This window comes from Cottoperca gobio, chromosome 15 (genome assembly GCF_900634415.1).
Source record: "Cottoperca gobio chromosome 15, fCotGob3.1, whole genome shotgun sequence".
NCBI classification, from domain to species: domain Eukaryota; kingdom Metazoa; phylum Chordata; class Actinopteri; order Perciformes; family Bovichtidae; genus Cottoperca; species Cottoperca gobio.
Genome location: NC_041369.1, coordinates 3395655 through 3415419, shown reverse-complemented (window position 1 = coordinate 3415419; position 19765 = coordinate 3395655). Strand labels below are relative to the sequence as shown.

The following is a 19765-nucleotide window of genomic DNA, read 5'->3' as shown; positions in this document are numbered from 1 at the left end:
GCGGATCGTTGGTCGGAGAAATCCCTCTGATTGGCTGTTCAGTTGAAGCAAATCCGTGCACGAGAAGAGAAACAAGAAGTTAGGGAAGCAAGCAAACAAGTCAGGAGGGCACACACAGAAGGTTCCTCTTATTTGTCATCTGATCAGAACGTACATACTCGTGACCATTGGCTGTAGTCTTTGTTGTGTGTTCAAGTGCAATGTTTTGGCCCAGACACAGGCAACGTGAGATGACGTAACAGTCGGCCTTGGTCGCAACTGGTTCTTTGTTATCTGTTTGAGCTCTCTGGGCCTTTACATGCAATCATCTGTTTTGTCCTGGATTTAACCAGTAACTTAAACAACAATACTTTTAAAGTGCCTTCCGTGGCATTCTATCAATCAACAACCAATTGGAAGAGCCCTTACAATAGGCATCCTTTTGTCATGAGGGAAATTAAAAGCATAAGCCACAGAAAATGCATTGCACTGCTTGGTTTCCTCCAGCTTCCCTTCTCCACCACATTACCACACCACACAATTCAGAGCTTGTTAGCCACATAAGCTAGCACTGCTTGGGTGTTTAAACAGCCCAAAGAAACCCAGCAGAGTCTCAGGCCTTTCTCAAGCTGTGAATGGAATAGCTTTGCAATTTGTCCTGGCACAAAACAGCATTTTGATCTTAATGAATGACAAATGGTTACCATTAGAAGTGAGTGGGATTATTGGGAGGGGGTGGTTTATGGTGTGTGTGTGTGTGTGTGTGTGTGTGTGTGTGTGTGTGTGTGTGTGTGTGTGTGTGTGTGTTTGCCATCTTAGAAGGATCTGCTCTGATCTTTCATTTAAAGGCCCGCTGCAGGACCTCTTCATGGTAACCTCAAAGAGATGGGCAATGTTTAGAAGTAAATTTAATAAATATACAACACACACACACTCAAACTCACACAGTGCTGCGCAGAGTGATTGCTAGGAATACTTTTTAAATTGTGTGTTTGTATATGCATCACTTATTTAAATTATATCTGCTTAACTTAAAGGCAAACACAAGCATCCCTCAGATGGCAGTTTCCCATCTTTGTGTGTGTGTGTGTGTTTGTGTGTGTTCAGAAGTGTGTGTGTGTGTGTGTGTGTGTGTATGTGTGCCAATGACTAGCATGTGCTAATTACTGTCTCTATAGGTAGAATGCATTCTCTCTTCTCTCCTGCTGTTCTTCTCTACCAATCACAGCGCAGTATTGACGTCTTCCTTAATTGCATTAAACGAGGCTTGGTGATTGGCTGCAACTGAAGAGGCAGACAAAACACATATTCACTGACAGCTGGCCAGCCTGCTAATGGAACCTGTGTGTGTTTGTGCGTGTGTGTACATGTGACACTACTACTACCACTACTATCATCATCCTCTTACTCCTGCCAGTGGACCATTGGACTTAATCTTCCTTCAACCCAAAATCTAAAAATGCAGCTCAACATACATCCACAAACAAATACATACAGATACAGGAGTTCACTATCTATAGCTGGTATATGGGACATTTTTGACATGGTAATCATAGTAACTATGTAACATTGTTGTTGGGCAGCACAGTTGTTGTATTGATTATTATTTATTTATTATTCTGTCCCCAAAATTGTAATTAATTAATAACAGCCCTACTCTAATAAAGATAGTAAAAGTAAAAACTAATAATATCATAAATAAAATTAAACATCATCACATTTGAGTTAGCAATGCTGCTCATTGCTGCTCTGTTTGGGTCAGGCTGCTCTCATACACTGTTCCCTATAAAAGGTAATGCACTGTAATGTGTGTATGTCCCACACAAAATCAAGTTTGTATTCCCCGTAAATGTGAACCAGGAAGTATGAGAGAAATAAAGTCTGCACAGCGAGAGGTGGTGGTGGATGGATGGGTGGGTCCAAAAACACCAGACAGGAGACCGCAGTTTGTGTCTTATTTTAAACCAGAATTGATTTATTTGTCAATAAAAAATGAGAAATAATTGTAACCGTTGTTTGAGTGGTCCGCTCTTTAGATGTGATGCATCTTATGTGCTAAATCATCATCTGATGAACTGCTGCATTTTCAATAGAGGAAGCTTAAACATTTCAGTAACGCTTTAAACCATTGCTTCCCAAGATGCTCGGTCAAAACTCTCAGAAGAATAACCGATATTAATAAACACAATCCTGCTACGCAACATGATGTTGATAAGACTAGGGTATGAATGCATAATCCAGTCTGATTCTACATACATATACTGGGGACTTGTCTACATTTAGATCGCAGTATGAACTACTGTGTGAGAAAATGCACATTGTATAAATCTGTTCCCTAAATATATTCATTGTCCACATTCAGAACATGTAGAATCAGTTTTGAATAAATGCTGTAATTGCCTGCTTATAATGGCTCAGTAGTTGCAGCTTAATGTAACTGCATCCAATTTGATTTATGTGTTTAGTTCCAACATTGAACCTGCTTCCATTGTGACTTCAGACGAGCAAAACATGTTTTTTACACATTATCCTTTTTGTGTGAAAAATGTCCTTAAATGGTATTCTGACTTAAAACAGAGATAAAAATATAACAAACAAGAAGAAGAGTCAAATTTGAAAATGCGCAGCGTAGCGTTCACATTGTCTATCATCCAACCCCAGGACATGTTCTGCCATATCAAAAGGCTTGCTGCAAGCGCAGATTTAGACATATTTCTCATCACTGTTTTTCTTCAGGGTGAAATAAGCGTTGATGAAAGGCGGCCATTTTGTTATTTACATTGGAATCCGTTCTCTTTTTTTAGGCTCCTTCAAAACTCGGCCATGGCTAGAAGCAGTGTTCATATTTGTAGTCTCTTTATCCTTACATCCTCCCACCCTTTGTCTTTCCTCCCTCTCCTTGTCATCTTCCCACAAAGGAACTGAGTGTTATTTCTGTTTGATGTGCGGAGAATGAATAAAAGCAATCGGTAACGTCTACAGAGTGTCTACTAATGTGCACATGCAACTGGAGAATAAAATATGAGCTTATATGAATTACACTCCTAACAAATACAAGTCATGCATATGTGAATAAGTATTGTTGATATAAATCACACATGCATGCTTAAACAACGGACACACAAACACACACACACACACACATACCTACACACACACACACACACACCAGAAAGAGTTTTCAGTCCGATTGCCTCCCCAGTGTCCACACACTCCCTCTCTGGATGTAAGCTAACCGTGCACGTTTTTCAACCTGTGAGGTAAAAAAAGATTTTAGTCTCATACATTATATATAACATGTGTATTTGAAAATATTATTGGAATATATCATGATAATATATCACGATGTATATAAACTGTAAGTAATGCAGAGCTCCCTATACCTTCTTGAAAATGTGCCCATATTCAAATGCATGTGACATAATAGGAAGTCATCATGTCACACAACACAAATGTTCAAAAGTAAAACATTACTATAGTTATAATGTCAATTGTAAAACATGAAATGTGTGTGTTGTCTCCCTAGACAGAAAAAAAACATTTGGAAAATATGTTTTATATGGTTTCAGAAGGATAATTTCCATAAGCTTGCACTGTTTCCTTGGAGTGAACTGTAATCAGTAAGTTGTTATACCAGGTCCATCTTGAAAGTCACACACAAATAGAATGCCAGATAGGACCCAGGATTCCCAAAGGGGAACTGTGCAATGCCAGTATTTTCCAGCTCTGTAGCTTGTATATCTTCAGAAGTTTGCATCCTGAAACATTTAAAAGATAAAATGGACATCATTTAAATTTTAACTCAAAGGGAAATGTTGCTGATTTTGAACTCACTTTGTATCGTTGCAATGTGGATGGTATGTGCAAATGAGTGATGTCCAGCTTCCATCCCTGTTGCCGCAGCCCAGAGCAACCCGCTCATCTTGCTGCCGATGGTCCACCAGATGATGCGAAACGAGTAATTTTACGGCATCCGGTGGACATGTTCCTGGCGGGTGAGCGGGGAGCTCTGGGCGCCGGCAACAAAGAGGGAAGCTGAACATCGTTAAATTGCACATCCCACCCACATTGCAACAATATATAGCTGCTTGGAAATCATCAACCTTTCCCTTTAATGGTAAAAGCGCTTTACATTGTTACTTCTCATTCACCTATACACACACACACACACACACACACACTCACACAGGCAGCCAGAGCTGGGGATCGAACCGCCAACCCTGCAATTAATGGACGACCCACTTTACCTCCTGGCCCCCATAGTTACATACACTTTGAAGCAGCCCATGATCCAAAACATGTATGCTAGGCTAATCTACTTTTGCACTCTATCAAAGTTCTTCTAGATGAGAGTTCCTATGTTTGAAAGTTTGTTTATTTAAAATGCAGAAATATTTATGGTCACAAACCAAAAAGCAATTACTGTGCCTCTCTTCTTGTGTGCACTCACAGAGGAGGATTGATAAATCTTTGAACTGAGCACCACAACAAAGCAACACCAGCAATGCGTCTTTTAACTCAAAACCCCAAAATTGTGCGACAAATCCTAAAAATGCAATTGCACTTTGGTGCCATCTGCTGTTCAAACAGCACAATGACATGTCCGCATGAACTGTACATTCTTAGATAGACTGAAGCAAGGGGAAATATCCACTTTAGATGCTCATCGGATTTTTAAATCTGTCATATTTACAATGTACATTTGAGTTGTGACAGTGATACAAGAGCAAAGAGACCTAGCCTAAGCTTTGGCTACTTGCCAGACATATTAAACGGTAGCGATTGCTCTTATTTCTTACTGTGGAAGGTCCAGAGGGATTCTGGTGGTTGAGTGTGGTCATATTTTACGCTTTGCGGTTGCAGAATACTATACAGTTTGTATTTTATAGTAGACAACCATTGTATAGAATACGTTCCTGGCTGGCCGTCCATGCCCAAACTCCCCTCTGCCAATCCCCACTTCACACAGACTGGGGATACAAGTAGTGGTGTCTGTGGTGTTGGTGGGGTGGTTGGGGGCAATCAGAGGCTACGGCTGGGAGATCCGAGGGGAAATTAGCCAGCACTTAGCTGCACACATGCACACCAGGCCCAGCTGGGAGACAGAGCCTCAGATCCAAGCATGGACGACATGAAAGAGACACCAGCACTGCTGCCGAAGGGAGGAGACTCTCTCTTTCTCTCTCTCTCTCTCCCTCCCTCTCTCTGTCTCTCCCTCTCTCTAGCTTTCTGTCTTTCTCTCTCCCCCTCCTAATCTTGTATTTGCTCTCTGAACTCATCTTTCATTCTCTCTTCCTCCCATCTATATTTCTCTTAGTCCTCTCTAAGGAGGTTTTCAAGAATGCATGTGTGTCCGCAAAAGCGCTCGTCCTATTTCTGTGTGTTTGTCAAAAGCATGTGTGTGCTTGTTGTTTTTTTTGTTGAACAAAATGTCCAAGAAACATCAAAGGCGGGGTGTTATGGGAGATGTTTGGAGGGGGGCAAAGAAGAAAAATACACTACATGGTGAACAGGCTCTTCAAAGGGCCCACATCGCAGCCCTTTGACTAACATCCTGGGGACATAGCTTCACTCTCACACACACACTCATAGGTCCCCTATGAGTCAGGGGTCATAGCATTTACAAGGCACTTGGTGTACAGTGGCATCAAAACACTCCCCCAGCCAAGGAAAGAAAATACAGGGAGGGCTGAAAGTGGCCTGTATGTATATATATATATATATATATATATATATATATATATATATATATATATATGTATATATATATATATATATATATATATATATATATATATATATATATATATACAATATTATATATATATATATATATATATATATATATATATATATATATATATATATATATATATATATATATATATATATATATATATATGTATATATATATATATGTATATATATATATATGTATATATATACAAATATATATATATATATATATATATATATATATATATGTACACAAATATATATATATATATATATATATATATATATATATATATATATACTTTTAATATACTAATAGTAATACTAATATACAGTATATGATATTTGGTCATTTTTAAAAACAAAAATAAAATGTTTTCCCTTTAAAATGTATGCTTTGTCATGGCGATAAATGATGTTTTACTACATTTAGAGAATGAAATTACACTAATAAACAATAGAATAACAGAATCAACAGGAAAAGTCACATTAGAATGAAACATTGTAAATAATATGACTTAACTAAATATGTAATCAGACAAACCACACGTATACATTTTAATAAATGTTTTGACAAATCAATATATAAGAGTGGAAAGGCTGGATTACCATCTGGGCAAAGCTTCTTTTGGTCATTTGATTAAATGCAAATTTATTAGGGAATTTATCATCTTAACTGGGTTCTGGATCATTTCCAGATCTTTTGCCATTGCTTTTCAGAATCTAGTTTGGTGCAGCAAGTCTTGAAGTCTCAAACCCCAAGCCTCATCATCAGGGTTATCTTCTCACATTTGACAAAACTCCTTAAGATTACCACAGAAGACATCATACACAAGTTTCACAAGTTGAGTAGATTACCTCATGAGTAAAGTAAAAATGGAAAATTAATCCCCTTTTTATGGTCACACACATATACACAGCACAGTACAACACACACACACAATGAAATTCAGACTTGTAAACCCATCCTAGCATTAGGAGCCCTACGAGTATTAGGAGTAATAGCATTATGGGCACAACTATATTATCAGCGCCCGGGGAGCAGTGTGTGGGCCTTGCTCAATGACACCTTGGCAGTGTACCAGTTTGGCCCAGGAGGTGAACTGGTACCTCTCAAAGTACCAGTCCACCCTCCATGCTTGGTCCTTGCGGGGTCTGGCAATCCTCCGGTTCGCAGAGCCAAATCCCTACGGACTGAGCTACTGCGGCCCAATCTTTAATCTAATCTTTGTTGTGTAAAATCGGAGGGGTGATCCTTCAATGGGCACATGAAAGTGACAAGTACGTACACAACAGCACATTTTTAGCCCGCGGTCATCTTCTGTAACTGATGAATTTCGACCATGCAGTGGAGTTTTTTTAATAAATTGTATTAGCATGCATGTTGCACTTCCCAATGCAAGGAGCTTAGTGAACTAAACATTTTTCTTTATTCTGATGCAAGAATAAACTTGGTTTCTTCATCTTCCTACGACTGATGGCTTGACCCTGTTTTATTTTAAGGGACGAATCATTAAAAATCAAATAGGAAAGGAACATTTAAACCCAGTTTATATACTAAACTGCATCACCAGGTTACCTACATCAACACTGCTGGGGTTTATGCCTCTCTGTTTACATTTTCTATGTGTCTTATTATGTGTGTGTCTCTCTGTCTCTCCCGATCCTCCTCCTCTCACCCCTCCTTTCCTCTCACTCTCTCTCTCTCCTCCTTCATCCTCCCCTCCCCTTCCTCTCTCTGCGTGCCCACGGCCCAGCAGTAATTCTGTGTTTATCAACTCTTTATTATGGCCCCTCGCATCATCATTTACAATGGTAGCATCTGCTCATTGCCTAGCCCGAGCATGGGGCAAATTGCTTTTATAGGGAAACAGCCAGTGAGGACACACACACACACACATACACACACACAAACACAAAGCAGCGACTGTGCACAAATCAAGACACCGAGCCCCGGCCTATTTACAGCGGTTGTTAACTTTCCTGGCAGAATCACACACAAACACACAAACACTTCACTTCTTCTAACAGGATCAAATGATTAGCTGGCCACCATCAGCGAATCAAAATGTGTCCCAAATCCAATGAGGGAGCTGTTTTGATTTTCCTTTTATTTTCTTCTAACATCTACCTGACGCTGCAGTGCGAAAAACAAATATCACATCTGGCCTCGCCGCTCTAATTTCTGCGTTTGGCTCTGTCTAATTTAGTCGCTACAGCAATGTGGGAAACAGTGGGGAAGCAGAAAATGGCAAGACATTCTGTTTTTGTTGTTCGCATTTAACACATTAGCGTTCCCTAAATGACGGGGATGAGGAGATGGTGAGGTGAACGTGTGGAGGAACCTAGTAGTTGGGGAAAAGAAAAATGAACGCAGTGTTTGTTAAGAGCCATTCTTCCAATTATGAAAATCTCTACAAATCCGTCCTGTAGGGATGTGGAATTTGAGGGCAGCCGTTTGTTTGCTATAGATGCTTTTGTATAATTGCCTCAAAATGAGAAAGTGAAACTGGATTGAAAGAATTAAGATGAATTAAGATTAATGAAAAGATATTTCAATAATCATTGTTATTGAAGGAATCCTGTCATAAACTTGAGCTGCAAGATGGATTCTCAACATTGTATTCTTCTAAGTAATGAATGATTGCTTGGAATAGTTCCCATAAACACGTGAGATAATGGTCAGCCTCCAATCCTCCAGTAGCATTGTTAGTTCTGGTGTTACTTAAAGTAATGGCCATATTGTAGCCCCCCCCCCTCTCTGTCCCCATGTTGGATAGTTTTGAATTTGAATTTGAACTTTTAAACGGCAGCTTGTTCTCAACTTGTTCTCCACACGGCGTTGCACCAGAATTACTTCACATTAGATTTGGTGGACCACAATATCAAAGGACTGAGGTTGTTGATCATGTTCTTGTTATAATGGTAAAACATAATAATGATTTATCGATGTGAAAATGCAATAAGTAAAACTTTTATATGGATTTCTGTTCATTTACTGACTCATTTTGCAGCTTTGGGAAATTTGATATTTATTTGACAGCTATAGTTATTATTCTGATTTACATAAATACACATATGATGAGCTTTTACAAAACATTACTTTCATGTATATTAAACTGCCTATAACAGTTTAAGCCGTTAAAATGAGCTCCACCTTGACACATGCATTAACAATCATATTTGTCATCTACAGCTTCCTTTTTTTTATCAGAACAATTTATAGTTTATACATTTTATACTTACTATTATTAATTGAGTATTTTTACAAGAGGCAATTTTTGGTTCACTGTCTTATTAAAGAACATGCACACTATTAAAGAAATGAATCTATTTTTTGATCAATGTTGATTTTCTGAATAGTGAACTTAATAATATATATATATATATATATATATATATATATATATATATATATACAATCTACAAGTAAACAGACAAGTCCTGTAATTATAAGCTACAAGAGATTTAATAACATAAATGTAATACAGTTCTTATCTACAAGTGGTCTACTAATGTAATATGAATCTAATGTAATATAATCATATTACGAGAATTCAATCAATGTGTAATATAAAAGTAATTAAATCACAGACATGAAATCAAATTGTAATATGACAAGATTGATCTAAATGAACTATAAACAATGGTATCCACCAGTATAAGTATTACTGCTGCCTGTACTCTACTATTTGTGTACAATATAGACCATTTTATGAAAATGTGTACTGTACTTAATATAACGTTTAATATCTCTGGAAGCCTATGTGTGTGTGTGTGTGTGTGTGTGTGTGTGTGTGTGTGTGTGTGTGTGTGTGTGTGTGTGTGTGTATGTGTGTATGTGTGTGTCTACACTCCTTTGCAGTGATATAAGTTTGACCTGTCAAAACAAATAACGTGCTCGTTGCTGTCACTCAGAGTGACACCCTGACATTCTTCTCTGCTGGTAAATGTGTGTGTGTGTGTGTGTGTGTGTGTGTGTGTGTGTGTGTGTGTGTGTGTGTGTGTGTGTGTGTGTGTGTGTGTGTGTGTGTGTGTGTGTGTGTGTGTGTACACTGATGTGAGGTGGAGGTGGGGAGGGGCAATGGGTAAAAGATCTTTGACATTCATGGTTGCACAATCACACACACATGCCCAGCGGCTATGTTGCGATGCTGTGCCGTCACCCATCAGGGTCTTTAGTACAGACACAAACAGAGTGGTGACCATCTTGCCAGTGAGGCAGAGGGCTAACGCTTCAGTATATGTTGATCAGATGCAGCACAGTGAAAGGCTGTATATAGAGCAGGTTTACATCTGCCTCCCAAACAAAGTGACATTCCAGACACCATTCTCTATTCCACCATATAACATGTTACCAGCCCTCAGTTTAATTTCCAAATATAGTGCCTAAATAAACCTGCCCTAGATTTACACTACAACAAGAAAGTGCTGTGACCTCACTATATGATATACAGCTGCTTTAACTTGTCCATATCATATTCATAAAAACAATGATTGAAGAGTGTATATTTCCATATGGAGGCTCACCTTTACTGCAGGAGGCTCTGTGTTGTGGATATTAGGTTTGGGAGTCCCCCCTGTTGTAAGAAGCAGCTCCACTGGGACCCCGCTCTGTGTCTGCATGTGTCCATAAACTGTAAGAGAGAGACAAAAAGAACAGAGAGAGAAAGACACATAAATACAATACTTACACACAAGAAAGAAGGTACAATTTAATTATTGGATGTTGTATTATTGACTGTTGATGATAAGACGTTATGCCTTTAAGTCAAACTGAAAGTAAACCCCAGAAGCTATGGGTCGGACGTGTTATGCAGTTTTTAGAGTCATTCCTTTTGACATACTTGTTTGATTGTCTGCCTGACAGACTTGCTTGACGTTTGTATTGTTTGGAGAGCAATTAGGCACAATAGGAGTTTATGATTGTTGTACATAGGGTGAGGTACTGTCATTTTATTATTTTAAATCGACGAATGATTTGTGTGCTTCTGTCATGCAAACAAGCTCAAGTTTGAGGACAATTCATGTTTTTAATCATGCAGGAAATCTAAAACATGATTGAAAAACATTGTGCAAGACAGGTATAGAATAATAATAAAATACCTATATGGATGAAAAAATGGGTTATCTCATATCACTATGGTGTGTAAAGAAATAAATGTTAAACTGTTCTCACTAGAGTTCAGTGAGACTCAATGATAAGTGTTTCAGATGGTGTTTTGGAAAGTTTTAGGAGACATGTCAGCCGTGTTAGCGTCAGCTAAATGAACTGTAATGTAATGTAATGTTAACCAGCACGAGTGAATTTTAACTCCTTAATTACAAATCACTTTGCTGTATCTTTTCCATGATCCGACCTCACATCTCCATTCTTCATATGCCTGCTCTCCAAAACGTTGCTCTGTGCTCCATAAGATTAACATTAACATTATGGACCGGGGTGTATAGGATTTCTGTGTTATTATGGTTATATAAATGTAATTTATGGTGCAGTTAGATTGCTGCTCGATTGTGCTATTAATACGGCCTGATATTCATCCTTTTTGTGTGGCAAGCAGGACAGAAAACAGTTTTTTGACCGCCGTGAAAATCTTGATTTTGAAAGACCAACAAATATAGGTTAAAATAGAATATATATTTGATTAAAAACATATTATGAATTTTGAAAATGATTACATCTCCATCCATCCATCCATCCATCGTCTACCGCTTATCCGGGATCGGGTCGCGGGGGCAGCAGCTCCAGTAAGGAACCCCAATCTTCCCTTCTCCGGGCCACATCCTCCAGCTCCGACTGGGGGATCCTGAGGCGTTCCCAGGCCAGTGAGGAGATATAATCTCTCCACCGAGTCCTGGGCCTGGGTCACCGGTTTCCTGCTGAGAGCCATGGCCTCAGATTTAGAGGTGCTGATCCTCATCCCAACCGCTGCACACTCGGCTGCGAACCGATCCAGTGACTGTTGAAGGACCACATCATCTGCAAAGAGCAGCGATGAGATCCTCAGGTCACCGAACTGCAACCCCTCTCCTCCACGACTACGCCTCGATATCCTATCCGTGAAAATCACGAACAGGATTGGTGATGATTACATCTATTTTTTTTTTATAAATTTGGACTTTTGGACTGAGGACTGATGACTTAGCGCCCCATTGATCGCTGTGGGTTTGAGAGAGGGAGTGTGATGAAGAGGAGCTGGACTATTGCGCACAATGTTTCTGTAAGTTATAAATAACAATAATTTGAATGTCAACTTAAGGAATGAAGCTTCAAACTATTTGGTGCAGCTTCTGATATGATGTTATTACAGTTTTTTACAATTGCTAAAACACTAAACATCATTCTCTGAACCAAATGATCAGCTCTCTAAACCCATTTGTCGATTCAACCACTCTTTTAGCAAAACCCGAAACAAGTTCAAGTAGTTAGACACTATTTGCAAAACTCTAAACACATTCTCCTTTACTATAAAACACAATTCCCACTGTGATGCACATGTGTTGCAAAATACTAAACACAGGCAGCAAAAGTTGAACACAAGTACAACACAGTTGTCATCATTTAAACACAACGACTCAACACTGTTCACAGTTGTTTCTAATGATGTGATCAACCAATTTAACACACTATATAAGCAAGTTCAGAGTGCACATGTGAATACCGACAATGGATGAAAACATTTTGAGAGGCAGAGGAGGAAGAGGTGGAAGAAGAAGAGGAGGAAGAGTGCAAGTAAGAGGTAGTGGGCCTAGAGGAAGATATCAAGGCCGAGGACAAACCAGAACCATCATTTCAGATGCAATTCAGGCAACGGTCACAGACCATGTTCTTATTCATGGCTTGACAATGAGGGAAGCAGGACAAAGAGCAGGTTCTCTGCGGCCACCATCGTAAGAGCATTCAGAGAAGAACACAGGTACAGTTAGAGATTGTTTGAATTTGATTCTATAGAAAGGCCCCATGAATACATTTTTGAAGATGAAGCAGGGTTCAATCTGACGAAGAGGAGAAGGAGAGGCAGGAACATAATTGGCCAACGATCCATTGTGGAAGTCCCTGGCCAGCGTGGTGGCAATGTCACCCTTTGTGCGGCCATAAGTAATTGGGGGGTTCTCCACCATCAAGCAACCCTGGGTCCTTACAACACCGAGCATCTTTTCACATATCTGACTGGTCTTCAGGATTTTCTGATTGATCGTGAGCAGCGGGTTCTTCATCAGGCCGGGTCTCCTATTTAGGTTGTAGTTTGGGACAATGTCAGCTTTCACCGTGCAGTCTGCATACGTGAATGGTTCAACATCAACCAGCGCTTCATAAATGTTTGCCTTCCACCATACAGCCCATTCCTAAACGCAGGAGAGGAGTTATTTTCTGCGTGGCGCTGGAGGCTCTTTGAATACAGGCAATGGCATTGGCCTGTGATGACATAGGTGTGGATGCTTGTCAAGCCTGGATCCGCCATGCCAAAGTTTTTCCCATGTTGCTTAGCAAGAGAAAACATTGCGTGTGATGTAGATGAAGTCCTCTGGCTGGACCCAGGACAAAGGCGTGATGCTGCTGAGGCACAATGAATCGTACGTTGACATGTTTTGCAGTTGGTTTTGGAATGTGCTTTTCATTTACCTGTAATGTGCTTTTCATTTACCTGTAATGTGCTTTTCATTTACCTGTAATGTGCTTTTCATTTACGTATGAAGTTTTCTTTGTTATTTGTATAAGTTGGGATAATTGTACTTTGTTTGGTTTTGCAAAAATGCGTTCATTTACAATAAAACTAAATCAAACTACATGTACTGGATGCAGTTTTTAATTTTTATGTAGCGTCTAATGAATGCTCTGTAGGTTTTTCTATTTTAACTGGAAAAGTGCATGATGTGAAAGCATTGTTTGATTTGTGCCAGAAGAGTCTGTGGTTTTGTGAATGTAGCTTGAGTTTTGTGTTTTGTGTTTTTTTGTGTTTTGAGAAAATGAGTGAAGGTTTCAAGAAATGTGTTTTAGCAATTGTAAAAAACTGAAAGATAATAATGTTAAACGGAACATGATGCTATTATATTGTTGCACCAATGTTTAAATATTTTAAATACAATGTTAACACCCTTTTTATCAATGTTTATTACAAATTCAATGAAATCTAGAAAATATATTTTCATTTGAACATTTAAAATATAACATTGTTACTACAATACAAACAACCAGTCATGAGGACAAAGGTCACAATGATAACACATGACACAAAGATCCCTTTGATCACCGAATGATCTTGAATGATTGTAAATAACCCAGAGAAAAATGACAAAAGAGTTTATTTTTGATGGCTGCACCTGTAATATGACTATATGTATGTTTGTCCTATCAGCATTATGGTGCCAGTCAGTGTCAGGTTTAGGGTTGTATCTGCTCGCTTTAAATGCCCTCCAGGTCCTATCATGGTACTCTCTGAGAGAAACACACACATACATACACACACACACACACACACACACACACACACACACAAGGTGGGAATGTTCAATCCATACACTGAGACAAAGACCTTGTTTATAACAAAGTACCATAACATGTGTGTCTCTGTAGGTGTGTGTGCTGTGATTGTATAGCTGACAGTGTGTCCCTTGTGTGTGTGTGTGTGTGGGGGGGGGGGGGGGGGGGACAACAAACAAGGTCCCTGGTGTTTTTTTGCTAGGAAAGAGGGTACAGCACACACACAAACATGCACACGAGACTCTTAGATGTCGTAGCTGCTTTATGCCAGCCACGGCCATCTGCTTTATGTAACCAACTCTAGCGTTGTACGTTTGACCTGTGTGTGTGTGTGTGTGTGTGTGTGTGTGTGTGTGTGTGTGTGTGTGTGTGTGTGTGTGTAGTGCTGGGTAGAAGGGGTGAAGGATTTCGGTGTACATTTGACCTCCAGATTCTTTATTGCTCTGCCACAACCGCACTGCACCCTTGAGGGAGTGTCCTCATATGTCTTCATCTCAGACAGAGAGAGGAGGCAGGAAGAGGAGAATAGAGTACAGGAGAAACCAAAAATGGCTGAGGAGGGTAGTCGACAAGAAGTCACACACACGCGCACACACATTCTGGGAGAGAGAATTAATAACCAGAGAGTATGAGACTCCTAAGTGACCGGGCTGAGCTCAGGGTGAACCATAAACCATCCCTGTGTTTTATTGAAATGCCATCGTCCTCCCATTAAATCTCCCAAACACCAGCCAAACTTCTCCCCATTCACAACTCTATATGTGTGAGTGTGTGTGTGTGTGTGTGTGTGTGTGTGTGTATGTGTGTGTGTGTGTGTGTGTGTGTGTGTGTGTGTGTGGCCTGCAAACGTACATTTGAGAGTGTTGAGAGAGCTGTGAGCATTCTGACAAAGACTTTCAATCACCACTCCACAATGAGTGTACGAGTGTGTATGTGCAACTTCCAAAGGTACATTTGAGAGTTGAGAGGGCCGTTTGAACATGTTGACGGAATTTTTAGAAGCGGGACTGTTATTTTTAAAGCATAGTATATGAGAATGGCAGGAACGATGACAGTTGGCATCAAAGTGTTGCATGCTTGATTCAAATTCAATGCAATTGAAATGCATGAGTCTAAATATGGCTAAACTGTCCTAATACCTTGAAGTAATAGAGCCATTGGATTTATATACAATCCTGAACATATTTTGGAAGATGTAATAAATTGGATGTGGAACTGTGAATTTTAACTTTTCATTCAGGTTAATATGGTCTAAATATGGTGTGAAATACCTTTGGAACCTGAGTAAATTGCCGTCTTAGTACTTTTTGCAACATCAATTCTTCTTCTTTATTTTATTTAAAATCTCGGAAGACACATTGGGGGAGAACCCTCATTATTAATAGTGCAGAGGTACATACAATAAATGCAGACACAATCAATTAGTAATAATGACATTAAAGAATCTATTAATTGAGTTGAGACACATAACAAATGCTGATGCTTCCATATAGGGCGTGAGGGGTCACTGAATGGTTTAATGACCATATAAAAGGGATGTGAATCATATGTTATGATTTTGTAGCACAATTGATATCAGCTATCTCCACCGGCATCATCAAAACACTAAATGATGGGCATCTTTTAGAATGGTGTTAATCCCTCCGTTACGTTTCAGAATCTTTAATGAGGAGAGGTCAAGCTGTTGTGGAGCTGCTGGTGGCTCTTACAAAGAGACTCCAGCTGCATGGTTCTACAGGGAAATGTTGGTTAGTCAGTCCACCGCTTTGGTCCAGACTGAAATACTTCAATAACAATTTGATAGAATTCCATGATATGTTGTAGAGACATTGATGTTCCCCCGATGATGAATCCTCATGACTTTTGTGATCCCCTGCTTTTTCATCTAATGCTACCAGAAGGTTACATTATAATGTGTAAACTATTAAATGGATTGCCATGCAATTTGGGACACACTTCCCTGTTCCCCATAGGATGAATTGTAATACATTTGCTGATCCTCAAACTCTTCATCTAGCACCACCACCATGTCAAAATTAGTATTTGTCCAACACTTTGGTTTCTGACCAAATATCTGTACAAGTAATGACATTCCCATCGGCCTCGGCTAGGATTTGCAATTCTTGATAATTAACCAATGTTAGCACAGGGTCCACATGGTCATACATTTTGAGAGTATCTCCATGCCCTCGCAGCATGGAGAGGTGATGGAATGTACATCACATGGACCTTTGCAGCCATGAATGTGCATAAAGTATATAACTGGCTTTTAGCTGTGGATTAGTGCAAAGCACTACTATGCCTAAGTACTGTTTGCAGATTCAATAATGTGGTTGTCGACTCTAAGTATGGCATATCATCAAAAAAGAAAAGGAAGAAATCTGGCATCCATGGATGACGTCGAAGTGATTCTCCACATCAAGCTGCACGTCAGTGATACCGGGCTTTGAACATTATTGGATCTGATCCTCTATGCATGCAGCTAATGCACAAAGAACAATATGTTTAGTGTTCTTCTTCTGTGACTTTTTAATTCCCCAATAGCGCAAGTAAAATTTGGAAACTGAATGGCAATATCCCCTGTGACCAAAAACAGTATCTTCAGTGTAGTGTTGTTTTTTATGAAATGTTTTTAAATTCTGAAATAATAGAAGATAAGGTTTCAGCAACACAGCTATATTCCCTCAATGCTCTCCAGACAATCCATTTATTTGATGTGTTTCACCTACGGATCAACCTCCAAACCTTTCTTGGTCTGACTCTTCATATTTCTAAAAGGAGGTCCGACCAATGTGACCAACTCTTTTCTTCACGTTATATTATCTAGCTGAAAAACAAAGCTTGACATTCTCCTATTCCCTCTGAAGCTGCTTTTGACCTAGATGCTATGAAATGTTGTCTCAGGACTTAATCAGAAATGTGGCCTCCTTGCATGCCAATGGAAATGGGATATATCCATTCAGGCATTAGCATTAGAAAGGAAGAAACGGTGGAAATGAGAGGAGAGGAGAGATTGTTTGACTGCCATCTTAACTCAGTGTGTGTAGCCAAGCCCGGCCAGGAGAAAATATAAACCCCCGAGAATAAGGCTTATTTTGACTGGTGGCCAGTTAGGGGATAAGACGCTGTAAGGGAGGTGTTTGCGTGTGTGTGCGTGTGTGTGTGTGTGTGTGTGTGTGTGTGTGTGTGTGTGTGTTGGGGTGGTTGTGTGAGTCATTGAGCATGCATGCCATAAAAGTAGCCAGCCGGTTTACGTGTGCCCGTCTCAGGTGTACATGTCTGTCCAAATCTGCATCTAAAGCCTTCTCCTCCTCCTCCATTTCCACAAGGATAAATGTCATTAGCCAGGCAGCAAGTGGCAAGAAGCTGCATTTTCTCAGTGCGAGTGTGAGGGGTGACTTTGTCCCTAAGAGAGAGAGAGTGAGGAGTGAGAGAGAGAGAGAGAGAAGTCTGATACATGGACCAGACACAAATCCTCTTAGCCAAAAGAAGAAGAAAAAATGGCTTTTGGGTGGCGGCTTAAATCGGCCATTGTGGCACTACTTTAAGACTTCCTCTGATGCCTTTCTGCCTGGCACTAATGTAAATAAATGAGCCCCAGTAGGAAACTGGGTAGGAAGTAAGGGCAGGAGGTAGAGGGGGATCGTATTCCTCGCTCTGACAGTGCAACAGACACAGCTGGCCTTACTGGCTATTGCACCTTTTAATGTGGGTGGGTGTCCCTTGTGTGTCTCAGTGAAGAAAGACAAATTAGGAAAATCCTTCAATGGGAAGGCATGTGGGATCCTCTCTTCTGACAGTTCAGTACTTACACTTGGGATTGAATGAAATTTTAACCTCAATTATATGGATTGTGGGGGCGTGGCACACAATGCTATTGCCACTACGATGATGTTCATTTTGACAGCCAAATCTCAGCACTCCTGTCCCAAAGTGCCTACATATACTTTCTATAACAACGTCCATTGCACATATCCGCTTTGCTATGTTACACTTTCTATTTTTACAACAAAATTTTGCAAACATATGAGATACAGAGATTTGATTACGATGATTTAATACGACACCAAAAAGACAAAGTTGCATAAGATTTCAGTCTTAAAAGTGAAAAAGGATCTGCTTTACATTTACATACAATTGATTTTACATTACTTTTTGTAAACACAAACTGTATAGCATGAAAGGTGACTTAAGCCAAGTGCTCACGAAGAGGCTTCTTCAATAGACATATTCTCACTGAATATATGAAGCAAAGTCACTGCTAAATGCATCGGTCGCTTGGTATCATACAGTGTGTTTCCCTGAACACCATATATGTGGTCGCACTGTGTAAATGCAGACCTTCCTGTGTGTTTCTGGAAGTTGCCTCGGCACCACTGTCCTTTGCAGTGACCCAATGACATCATATCATTTTCTTAATGAGGCTATTCTGCTCTTCCTTTAGTGCAAACTCTACATAAACAGCATAATCATGGCCGCAGTCAGCATAAGCGTAGCTGGAGGGCTTGCATCAGCGAACACGCAGACAGAGACCATCATGTACTGTAATCATACCACTGTACCGTATTCATATTACAGGCACACCCACTGATCCACGATGATCAACCACATGCCGCAGACAGGGAAGGAGGATCAATGAGCTTAATAGGAAGTGACATAAAACAATAACAGATGGCCAATCAGCACTCAAAGAGGTTGGATGTTACCGTGGGAACCCTGCAGGACGTTGTCTTCATTTCTGCTTTATTGTATATTAGCTCTTACTTTACTGGTACAGATGTCTCAGTGGACATAATATAATTTGAACAATGCTATCCACCTATGCCTTCTTTTCTTTCTCTTACACTATTTATTTCTGTTCAGGGTCACTGAGAGCTGGAACAGCATGAAAGTTCAGTCTTCACCTTGGAAATAGTCATTTCACAAAAAACATTCTAACTCAAGTTCCACTTACTAGCGTTTTCCAGAGCTCTCAGCTGCATCACATCAGTCTCTGCTCAGCTGTCACGGAGGCGGATCTGTTGACAGCTAGTGCTGCCCCCCCATAACACTTCTCTCCAATGCATTACCAGTCATCATGCATCAGTTTACATTAATAAAGCTAAAATATTCATTTGTATGCATTAATTTAGCATCCCACTTGTAGGCTACGTATGCTCAACACGATGTTGCAGAAATGTCACTGACCAACGATCTATAGGGTATTTGTGCTGCATTCACATGGTGTCTGAGAAATGAGTTCCCGATCATATTTCATGGCTCACCTGATCCGTTTCCTTTGCTCTTCGTTGTCACGCGTATACTGGAAACAGCTATGAACGTGCAGTTTAAATAACGACTAAAAGCTCATGAGCACACCGAAGTTGCAAGAACAATTTCTCACCTCTGGAAATGGGACCATCCAAGGAGCTTGTGAATGCGCCATTAACCTGCCAATGCCGTCGACACCAGTCTGATGCAATCGGTCCTCGCTCGATCATTCAGTACCGCTGCTGCAGCTTCCAGGATGCACTCTGGACATCCTCGTCAAGACAATGATTCATACACAATATACTCATATATTGGTGA

At 39.9% G+C, this 19765-nt stretch overlaps 1 long non-coding RNA gene across 1 annotated transcript in view; it reads right to left on the bottom strand.

Moving 5' to 3' along the window:
• The window catches only part of LOC115020488 (uncharacterized), an 11462-nt gene extending 9 nt beyond the window's left edge, over window positions 1–11453 (bottom strand). The window contains exons 1-3 of the long non-coding RNA XR_003833580.1: window positions 11395–11453; window positions 10246–10352; window positions 1–34 (exon numbers count right to left, since the gene is read on the bottom strand). The exon at window positions 1–34 is cut by the window's left edge and continues 9 nt beyond it. This is a non-coding gene — a long non-coding RNA (uncharacterized LOC115020488). The remainder of the gene's footprint in view (window positions 35–10245; window positions 10353–11394) is intronic.
• Between the last annotated feature and the right edge of the window lie 8312 nt (window positions 11454–19765).